An 11,553-nucleotide genomic window follows, 5' to 3' on the forward strand; every position below is an offset into this window, starting at 1 on the left:
CTTATCTCCCTTTCAAATGTGCTTGAAATTGGCAAGTATGTTCAAAGTAATTAAGGGAGGAATGACAGACAGTTTGACAAAGTATCCTATTTCCTTAGGAAATCAGGCTAAATAAAGGGGATTGTCATGCAAAATCATAAATTTTTCCCAAACAAAAACTTCTTTTGTTCCCTTGGGCATCAAAGATTAGCAAAACCTGGGGGAATTTTAAACTCCAATTTAAACTTCAGAGCTTGCACTAGCAGTTTACTATTGAATTGTCAATTATCTTGGTCTTTTTAATTAACTCTGCTTTTAGGCTCTGGTACAATATTTATTTATTCTGTTTTTAAAGCAAAAAAATGGAACATCAGACTTAATGGAAATAAAACTGGCTTTCTATGGAGGGAAAAAAACCCATAAACATGATTTCATCCAACATTTGAGGATTTTTTTAAGGTTTTCCATTAGTGTGGTCTAGCAAATGATAAGAAAGTGATTCTTTTCTGATATATGCTCTAGGCTTGTTCCTACCTGATCAATGCTTTATTTGTAGGCTTTTCTACTGGGCTCATTTATATGATATTTTTACTCTGGCTTGGTGGAGAACTGAAGGTGCTGTGAAGCAGCCCATGGGGTGTGTGTATGGAATTCCTCAGAGAGATGTAGTATTTGAAAGTAAAGTCACAACTGACCTCAAATAAAGGAAAGAAAAAAAGACTTTGCTGCCTGAAGTTGTGACCACAGGCCAGAAGACGTCAGGATCACAGTACATCAAGTGTAACAAACACAGATGAATTCACACATACCCTGTCCAAGTAAATGCAGAAGCTGGAGGCTGCAATTTGGTCATGAAGATCAATTGAGAGCAAGAGAAACGGGGTAAAGGGGCTCTCTCCTTTGGCTTGAGCCTCAGTTTGCAGGATCATCTTTCCTGCAGCAGCTCTGTAACTCCGTGTGTGTTGGCACTTCCACGGTGGGAATTGGCTGGAGAGCTCCACGTCCACAGGCTGAGCTGAGAGGCAGAGCAGCTGTATATTGGGGCTATAACCTCTCATGTTCTTTATGGTTTGAGAGATGAGCATTTTCATGTAGGCTGTTTACTGCAGAATGCTTAAGCAGAGAGGCAGAGTGAGACCAGTACTGCCTGGAATTTGCACAGATAAAATTGGACTTTATGTAGGAACCTATATGCCTGAGATTTTCTTCCCCCAGGCCAAAGCAGGCAAAAGTTTGCCTGGAGAACTGGAGAAACAGGATCTCTCTCAACAATTCCTCATGATCTTTATGAAACACTAAGATGAAATTTCCTAAAAACTAGTGCTGATATGAGATCTTTTCAGAATCAGAGCCAACAAAATCAACTTTTTTAATGTTTGTTTTGTTTTGGTTTTTTTTTTTTTTTTTGGTGTGGCACAGGATCTTTGAGATGTTTTATTTAATAATTCAGTGTAACTGGATACCCAAGATATATTATTTTTGTATGAGTTTCAAAACTTTTGACCACTTCTTCATTTTAGGACTATTTTTTGAATATTGTTCATTTTAAAGTTCCCAGGATGAAAAAAATAGCAAACAATAGCTTGAACTATTTTAATAATGTCTGACTGATGACTAGACACATAGATAATTTTGTAGCTTTTTAATAGAATTTTATTTTAATTAGACCATGTCTTCGAACAAGATCCCAAATTACAGTTTTAATCTTTACCAAGAGACAATTTCCTCTCCTTGCACTGTGTGCCTTACTGTTACTAGCAATAAAGAAATAAATAGCAGCAAGCTGATTTTTTATTATGTTGCAGTGGTACTCTGAAATCAGAACATCCTAGGATCATGAAGATAACTGAGTTAATCAATGGACATTTGCAGAGGGCAGTCAGGTTCCAGCATTTTCTTCTGTGCTTCTTTCCTTCCATATGGAAATTTACCTATAATCAAGCCGACTCCAACATAGTTTTGTGAGGAAACAGGTAAGTCGAACCCATGCCTGCAGGATAGAAAATATGATGTGACTGCTGGGACTCCTGTTACAAAGAAGGAGGAAGGAGAAACTCTTATATTTTTCTTTCATAATGAATCCTTATTGGATCAGAAGCAAAATTGAATTCAAGATTTTCAACTACAGAATTAGAGGAATAAATATTTAAAGTGCAAACAACTGTACGTTCACACACATGTCTTACAGAGAGTGATGTTTGGGAAGGGGAAATGCCATATATTCAAAAATACCCATTTGCACAGCTCCTGAGTGCTGTTATCAGAAAAAAAGAGAGATAACATTGAAAAATCAGAGAAGCAGAGAAGCCAATAACATATACTTTATATATCAACATGCACAGTGTGTGTGTGTACTTCCATCTATACATATCATATATGTGTGGGATTTATATGAATATATATATCCATATATATATATATATATATATATGTATATATATGCACACACAGTGCTCAAAAAAGTAATGTAGATGTTTTGCTTTGGAAATGTAGGATGCTGGGTGTGATTTATAACTTCACATCAACCCAAAGGATTTTCCTGTTCATTCTGCATCTGTAGAACTGGGCTCAGGTCAGAGAGGACCTTAAAAGCCAGGGTGGAATAGGGTGAGGAAGAGATTTCAATAGATTTCAGGGTTGAAATATCTTTGGAAGGTGAAACAGGGAGGGAGAACAGGGTCACCAAAGTGAATCATTAAAGGATCTGTGCTTTTCATTGCATCCACAGATGCTCCTTCAGTTTATATCTGAAATCTTCACCTACTCTGAACTGAGTGGTAAAACATATTTAATTGCTCAAGCCTCCTTGTAGAACAGTAAAAAGCCTGAGAGTGTTTTTCTGTCCTTGGGAAGTGAAGAGTAGAAATGTCTTAAAGTAAGAATTGCTTGCAGTCAGTAGAGTTTGCAATAATTGCAAAAGCTTTCACGGGAACAGCTGGGTGTTAAGTATTTGTCTGTGCTGCTTTCACAGGCTCTGTTGACCATCTTTGGAATTAAATGCCTACATATTGGGTTCAAGTGCTATGGTAGCCATTTGGGACTGGATCCAGCCACCCTGCTTCAGGATGACCAAACTCATCTTTTAGACAGAAAGAACATCTATTACAGTTATTTTCAACATTTTCCTTGAGAAAACTATTTTCTTGTCCATACTCAGAACTGCTGAGCTTCCATGTCTCCCCATGTTCATCCCATCAAGCTGGGAGCAATATGAGATTGCTGCAGCTGTTTCTGGCCACTGTCAATGAACCAAAGACCAAGCAAGCTTCATCTTCCTTACAGCTGCTTTTACTGTCTCCATTTTCAGATAAATAGCAGCAATGGAAGGGACTGCAGTGCCAGGAGAAGGATGGTTCTGAGAAGCAGTTGACTAAGGGTTTAAATATTTGCCTGCTTCATGTCCCAGGATATGATCTGTACACTTTCTCCCTCTCCTTACTCAGATTTGCAGTGTTCTTGTAGCAGGTGAAGTGCTGCTTTGTGGGCTGCCAGTCCCTGAAATGGCTAAATCAAAGTCCTCTGGTGTATTGAATTCTGGCATTATTATTCACTAAATTGTGTCTTTTCCCCTCATCTGCTCCCTCTTGATACTTCTTGTTATTTACCAGCCACTGCCTCTGACTCCAGAGGAATGCAGCCCCGATATCCAAGTGGAGAGAAGCACGCTGAGGGACAGAGGTGACTCCTGAGGCGTCCCTCACCCAGCACATCTCCAGGCACATCAACAATGCTGCATCCAGAGTTGCTTATCAGGTGCCACAAGCAGCTCCTCAAGTGCTGTTGGACGTACTTCTAACTCTGTTAGACTGTAAAGTAGAGAAGGAGCCAAATCCCAGCAGCTGGAGTGGGCTGGGAGAGCAAAGACAGCACAGGCTATAGATTAAATCCAGTAGCTATAAACCCAGCCAAAATCCCCTTAGCTTTCCAGTGAATAATCCTCTGGTCTGCAATATTAATTCACCATATTTCCCCAACCAACAAAGTTCATTCAATCTACTTGCATGTTTCTTCAAAGCTTGGATCTGATTTGGGGTTGGGGCATTGCTAGCTTCCTGTAACAAATCCATGGAATTTATAGAATGATTTAATTTCAACTGGGTCAACCTCTGCTATGCCCTGAGAGGTCTTCTTACCTGGCAGGAAAAATACTTCATTCTTTAATATTTTTCAGAAAGGAAGGACTCAGTCTGAACCCAAAAGCTGGTCAGTCAGTTTGGGCTGTTTTACTCAATTTCTTTTGATGGTTAACTCAGCTCTGCAATGTCTTTTTGCTCTACAACCCAAGGGATGATTAGCTTAAGAGCTGTGGCTGTATTACCCTTTCAGGGCAAGCTATGATCCATGTAAAAGCTTTTCAATCATGCTCCAAAGTCTTCTATGACAGGTAAAGTGTGTTTATTTAACACTTCTCTGAGAATTACTTGATTTTTACACATTTGTGACTAGAAACACACTTTGATGAATCTGATATTGGAGTTACTGGGGAAAGGCCTGTACTCAGTGACTGCATTCAGTGATTATCTAACAACAGCTCTTTGAGAGCTATTAATCCTCTGTCAATTTTTTTGACATTGCAACCTTCTGGCTGCCTTCCCTTTTTGCCTGGTCAGTCATCACCCACCTAGCTGAGATGAACACATTTGGAAAAACCTTCCCCCAGACAGAAAAAAAAAACTAAAAAAAAGGGAGGAGGGGAGAAAAGGGAGGAGGGGAGAAGAATGTGGACAAAAAATAGACAAATGTTTAACCTGAACTTAAGATTTCAAAATCATCTTACTTTCCATCTTAGGATGCTGAGCACCAAGTGGACACCTATTGGCCTATCCCTGTGAAGGGCTGTGGGTTAAGTGTCTGTATGGTCTGTTCCAGAGCTCAGAGAAAAGCCTGTGCAGAAACTCCCACTGACTTTACTAAGCTAAGAATCATGCCTCTGCTGGGATAACGGTATTACAGCCTGTTGGCTCTTGGGGAACATGGAGCCAGGACAGTTTGGCCAATTTTAAAAATAAAAAGTCTGTTTGTTGTTTTGCAATTGCTTCTGGCAAACGTGGACTAGTTGATGGGATTAGTGGGATGGTTTTTGTTGTAGACAGGTTTTGGCAAGGTAGCTTGTTTCTTCAGGTTCTCCCACCCCTCATCTGTCCATTTTAGCAAGTTTTCCTAAATTGGCAGCAACTAAAAAAATAATTTAAATGGGGGGAAAAAAACATATTTAGAGGCAGTGATGCTGAAAGCTGAAATGCAATGGCTTTTCCTTTTTTTGTCAAATTTAATATCTACTATCAAGAGTAAAAACTGCAAAAAATTACTACAACAAAAAAGGGAAGAAAAAGAAATAGAAGTTTTCCTCATCTTAAGTGTATCTGTGTCAGTCTTCCAACCTGCAAAGGCAAAGGTTAAACTGTGACTTGGGAATAGAAAAACAGGCCATTGAAAGAGAAATTATTTGGACAAAGTTTTGCTAAGGCACTGATTCAGAAAGATACAGGGATATGGGAGATGCTGATTTAAAGCATATGGGCAGTTTCCTGGTGAAAGAATGTCTCCAGGTGCTGTAAGGCTGCACAGTCTATGGCCTCCCTTTGCCTCTCCAGTGTCTCTTGGAATAAAAGCAGAGAGGTTTTGCTCAAAAGCTTCATGCTGTTTAACTGGTGTACAACCCTAAAAGGGATTGCTGTGCCAGAGTCCTTGAGCTTTGTGAGGTCTGCAGCCCACCCTCCTCTCCTGCAGCTGCAGCAGGCTGTGTTTGACCCAGGTGCTGCTCTGGAGCAGTGAGATCTGATGGAATTGGTGCTGAAATAAGTGGTGGATCCCATATCAAGTCCTGTAGTCAAAGCCAGTAATGCACAGTGTGAGTATGACCCTAGCCCAAAAGTGGCTTTGGGTTCATATTCAGAAGAACCAACTTGTAGATAAACAGGTGAGGGACAGACATCATTGAGCCTGATGGTGCAGGTTCACAGGGGGAACTGGGTGCCACCAGCTTGGGCTTTAGTGTAAAATTCCTGCCTGATTTCACTGCCTCGTTTCTTGTTCCATCCTGATACCTGGCATATATTCAATTTCTTTACAATAATAGACAGTTTCTTCATCTGCTGCCCTTTTGGTGTGTGACGGCTATAAACCACTGGTTACAAAGCTTGAGTGTTTCAGAATCTACTGACATTTAAGGGAAAAGATTACCAAGCCCTTGAAAGGAACACACCACTGAAATACAAAGAAGCAAGTACAACTTCCTTGCTGCTAAAGTGATAAAGAAATTAATGGCACACCAGGTTCCAAAATCCCACTGCTGTTTGGAGATATCGCCTTTTTCCTTTCTTTTTTTTTTTTTTTAAACTCTTTTCTCCCACCACAATGTATGAAGGCAGCTGCAGTTAAAGGGATGGCAAGGCACAGAAAAGATATTGCTTCCCGTGAGTTTTATGAAGCTGATATCAATCTTTTTTTTTTCATAAACTTCAGTACTGTTATTACCCTAAAAGCGTGTTCCACAGCATTTAATGTGACACTGATGAGAATACAAATAAGGGGAGGTGAGGGAGATGGAGGACAGAGAGAGAAGAATCAAATTATGTTAAATGCAAGGACCTGAACAGCACTTCCACACCCATTGCCATAGAGGAGACTTTAAAGGGGCCAGGAAAGCGTAGAGCATCTGAATTGTGTTTGGGGGCAGTAAATCAATTTGAGCTTCAGCAATGAGGTAAGAAATATCATCTGAGGAAGGTGAGAAAAGAAATTTAGGTTATGGAGGCATGAAGGCTTGAATGTGAGCTAATGAGGCATGCCTTAGCTAAGAGTTGTGTAGAAAGACAGGGTATAGATGTCCTTGAAATTGGGATAATATGGAGTGGAAAACAAATGCTGTGGATTTTCTAAGCTTTCATCTGGAAGTGTATGAAATGCTGATTAATTTGATGTCACATTTAGCCAGTGCTTGGCTAGATTCTAGTAGATGTGAATAACTTGTCATAGAGAAATGTTCTTGTTCCTGAATAGTAAGACATAGTTGGACCACTTGTTCTGTCCCTTATCTAATACATGAATAGTCAGAAACTGGCATGTCCAAGAGAAGAGGTAATTTTTCATACAGGATGTAGCTATGAAATTCCTTGCTTCAGGACACTGGGGATATGTAGCTTGCAGATTCAACCAGATTAAAGAAATTCATAGAGGGAAATCTACTCAGAATTACTGCACATCCATGAATCGTGTTTGGTTTGGCCAGTCCTTGAGCTGCAAAGCGCTGGAGATTAGAGAGTGTTCTGAGGAAGAATTACTGCAGAACTGTCCAAGGCTTATCTTCCTTCCTTGGCATCTGCAGTGCCACAGGGTAACTAACAAGATGAGCATTCATCCAGCTCATGAAGTCACTTCTTTGCCCAGGCCACATCCTCAAACTTTATTGCTGTGAGGAAGAGGACAGGACAGTAGAGAACAGAAGAAAGTAACAAATACGATCTTGGAAATTAACCTGGAGGAGAAGTGGTGGAGTGTGAGCTGGACATGAACTTGCATGCAGTCAGAGCAATGACACCTTTCTGTTCATCACTTTTCTCCAATGTGATGCACTATCAGCCCTTGAGACAGTAGCTGAGGAATCCAAGAAGGCAGACAGCAGTCTTTTTGAGAATTCTATGTTAGCACTTTCAAGGAGCATTGCCGTGAACAGGATGTAGCTGAAATGGTGACAAATTACCTGATATGGTCATAGGAGGCAACATTGCAGGTGTTCTCTTGACAGCTTATTCAGGCTCTCTAAATTCTCCATAAATATATTCATATTTTGAACGACTTCTACCATATGTGATATATATTGTCAGTTCATAATTTCAGTTCAGGTGCTCTGTGCCTAATTTGCATACATGAGCAAATGAGGAAAATTTATCTCATTTTCAGGTTATTATTCCAACTCAGGATTCAGAGTGTGCACATGAAGATTTTATGTAATTTTCTACAAGCATAAAACTTTTCCTCTAACTTAATATGCATTTTGATAAGAAAAACCCCTATTTTAACATCTATATAGTGGTTTGTCAAAACCACTATAATACTGTTAAGAAATAATAAAATAGTGAGACAGATTGCAGCAGTCAGAGTATTTGTCCTTTGAGTTTTGATGAGATGTAAAATCAGTTGAAGTTATTTCAGATTTCTGCAAAATAAGTCTGCTTTGAAATGTCACTATTTCATGAGAGTTTTCAATGGCTCTTCAAGTGACACAAAGTACTCTCATGTCACTGTTAGAAACCCTAACCTATGCAGCTGTTCTTACATAAGAAATTTACTTTGCAAAGGTAATTCATAGCTGAGGACCAAAACAGTTCTTCAGGGCTCATAGGAAGAGAACCAAGCTTCAGGAGAGAGTGCAAATCTTCAAAGCAACACCTTTCTCAGGTGTTTTACTGTCTAAATGCTCAGTGGAGGAAGAGGGGATGATTGTTGACTATTTTGAAGGCAACAAACACTACCAATGTAATCTGTAGGCTTAATCCTGCAATTTTTTTGGTGTGAAGTTTTGTTCCAGCCATGTAATTTACACTGGTTTAGTGTTGGATGGCTTTCAACTCCTCTGCGTATAGGCTAAATTCTCTTAACACTTGGATGACTTGGACTGTAACTTGTTATAGGAAGGGATTGTGGTCTTTGTTCAATGTTCTGTTTGGGGCTCCCTAAGAATTTCAAGAAGCATAATAATAAATTGAAAAAAATGGTATTTCATGATGCTCAGGCACACTGTTTTATGGGGAACTATCCTTGAGAAGTGGAATAGTTGGTGGCAAAGTTCTACACGGGCAGTTCCTTACAGATGTGTGATTATTTGTGGCTTTGGTATACCACACACAGAAGAATAATCTTCCTATGTGTCTATGCACTCATATATAATTCTGTTCTTATAGTGTCAGGATTTTGACAGCAAAAACCAAAAATTCCTGAATAAAAAGAACCACCCCAACACTATCAAATTATTTCCCAAACATCTCAGGTTTTACTTGGGTTTTTTTTGTTTGTTTGTTTTTGTTTTGGTTTTGTTATTTTTTTTTTCCCTCAGAAAAAGCAGTCCAATAATGGAAAACCACCAAAGAATTCTTTCTTTTTTCCTTCTTCAAAGTCAGGAAGAAACCATCTTGAAATCCTCTACAAAAGCATGGGCTTTGTCCATTTCAAGTAAGGCAGGAAGATCACAGAAGTGTCCTGGTTGTATAAAAAAAAGCTCTAATGCTGGTGTCACCGGGTCACTGCCTGTCTTTCTGTAATGGCCCCATGGGACCTGTGTGACATGAAACCCCCAGCCTTTGTCACAAGCTTTTTTTCCAGGCTGCTTGTGATTATTTTCAGTACCTTATGAACAGAGGGAGTCTGTGCTCTGCTTCTCTCTCCTGTTGTGGATGATGGTTCTATTTGCCTGATAAATTTCCCCCTTTCCTTATCTAGTCTTTGTCCCCTTGTGTAATAATGAGGAACAGACCCATTTTCCTCAGAGGTGGTGATGAACTGCAAGCAGGACGGGGGGAGACAGACCAGGTCATGATGTGATTACACCTGTACTCATAAGAGCAGGGGTTGATTATGCCTTCAAAGGTAATAAAAAAACCCTGCTTGTCATATGATTCTGCTGGCACCCAACAGGTGGAAAAGCAATTTTCACCCAATTGAAACTTTATGTTTAAAAAAGGTTCTTCAGAAAACAGAAACTATACTTTATTTTATTTTTTATTTTATCTTTTATTTCTTAAAACTTGATTCTGCTGAATATTAAGAGACCTATCTAATAGCAATACATTTTAAAAGTAATGAAATATTTACAGCTGGAGCCTTCAACAGAGGAACAGTAGAGTGTTTTTGCAGCTCAGTAAATTATATATATACACCAAGAATCAAATGGATGCTGTTGGTTGATCATGCTAATCCAAACAAGCTTTCTTTATGGTTTTTAATCTGGAGAATTTGTTTTCCACTCCCATGCAAATAATTATCAAAGCATCTATTAAACACTATAAATAAATCCAGGCCCTAAAATTTGTCTCCAGAGTCTAAACACACACTATGGCTGCAGGGCATATCATTCCTCTGCAAAAGCTGGTGGTTTTGTCGTTCTCCCTGGGCTCTTCCTAGACCCTTAAAGGAAAACTACAGTGATAGCTAAATAAACATTTGCTAAATAAGAATATATATATTGAAATTTATGCAAAACTGTTCAGAAATATCTGGCAAAATTTCTGTCTCAGTATAGCAGTAATGGGTGCTTGTAGTTTTTCCAAATGCTTTGCCAAGTCCAAGATGTACAAAAGCTGAATTCTGTTTCAACACTTATTTCCACAACTTGTTTACCAGGTAAAGTCCCAGTATGGACTTTCTGTAGCCAGGTTCCCTGGAGCATTTGAGAAAAAAGGAATAAATTACATGGAAATACAGCATATGCGGTTGGCCAGATGACCTCTGCTGTTGCTTAAACTCAGTAGAATTCACCCCTGCACAAGTTAATAATTTGGAAAGGGCAACTTGCAAGAGAGCAAGATAAAAATTCAGGAAGCATAGAAAACTTGAAAACTCAGATAGAACCTCAGAAACCTGTTTAAAAAGTAAGGATCTCAATTTTTGCAAATGCATGTTGACCTGTGCGTGCACATGTTTACTCAGAAAGTGGCAATTTCCCTGCCTCCAGTCTGCTTCCCTGTTATCAGTGCTCATTGCTTTGGGTGCATAACATGAGTTGCAGCATCCAGTGGAGAGCCAGTGGTGTGGCCCTGAGCTGCCTGTTGGGTTTGTAGTGGAGGCTGCTCCTGGTCACAGCATTCAGCTGTAAACGTGCACTCCATGGCCACTAAAGGGGACTTGAAGGGGCTGGATGTGATGATGTTATTTTTTACTCATTGTTTGCTGTTGAATCTGGTGAGCCTTGAGTATGATAAGCCATAAGAAGGAAGAGCCGTGAACACTATACCAGACAGAATAAAACAGAGAAGTGGAAATAAAAGGGTGACTCAGCCAAAATCAGACTAGAACTCATCACCAGTCTCACCAGAAACCCAGACCTGCTCTGAGTTTCATAGAAAAGCTTCCTTATCATGAGTATTGCATTCAGATTGTTTGTCTCACACTTTTGTCCAGTATTGGAGCAGGGTCAGCCTTTATTAGATGAACATTCCTTCTGATTCATCAGGAACAGTTGGATTCATACCATAGTTATTCCATAGCCATGTCACTGGAGCCCACAACAAGTTAATCCCCATTAGCCAATGAAATGGCCTAAATTGTTATTAGGGTCTTTCTTTTTTAAGAAGTTAAATGAGAAAAATATCACTAGTAAAAGTGCAGAAAGCAAAAAGCTTGGAATTGCTTAGCTGGTTCTTTCCAGCTGGATTGTTCTCTAATGCTGAACGTTAATTGGAAAATAACAGCATTCCTGCCTGCTTTTAGAAAATCAATATGCGTGGTTTTTTGTCCCCCTCCCCCGTTCAGGTTAATTCATTACCAAGATATTTTTAGATTACTGAATAAATAAAAACCAGCCCTTTTTCAGTCAAAAGCTAATAACTATAACCAGCCAGAAAGATCTCCTGAGTGCAG

The sequence above is a fragment of the Vidua macroura genome, chromosome 8 (assembly GCF_024509145.1).
Source record: "Vidua macroura isolate BioBank_ID:100142 chromosome 8, ASM2450914v1, whole genome shotgun sequence".
In the NCBI taxonomy this organism is placed as follows: Eukaryota; Metazoa; Chordata; class Aves; order Passeriformes; family Viduidae; genus Vidua; species Vidua macroura.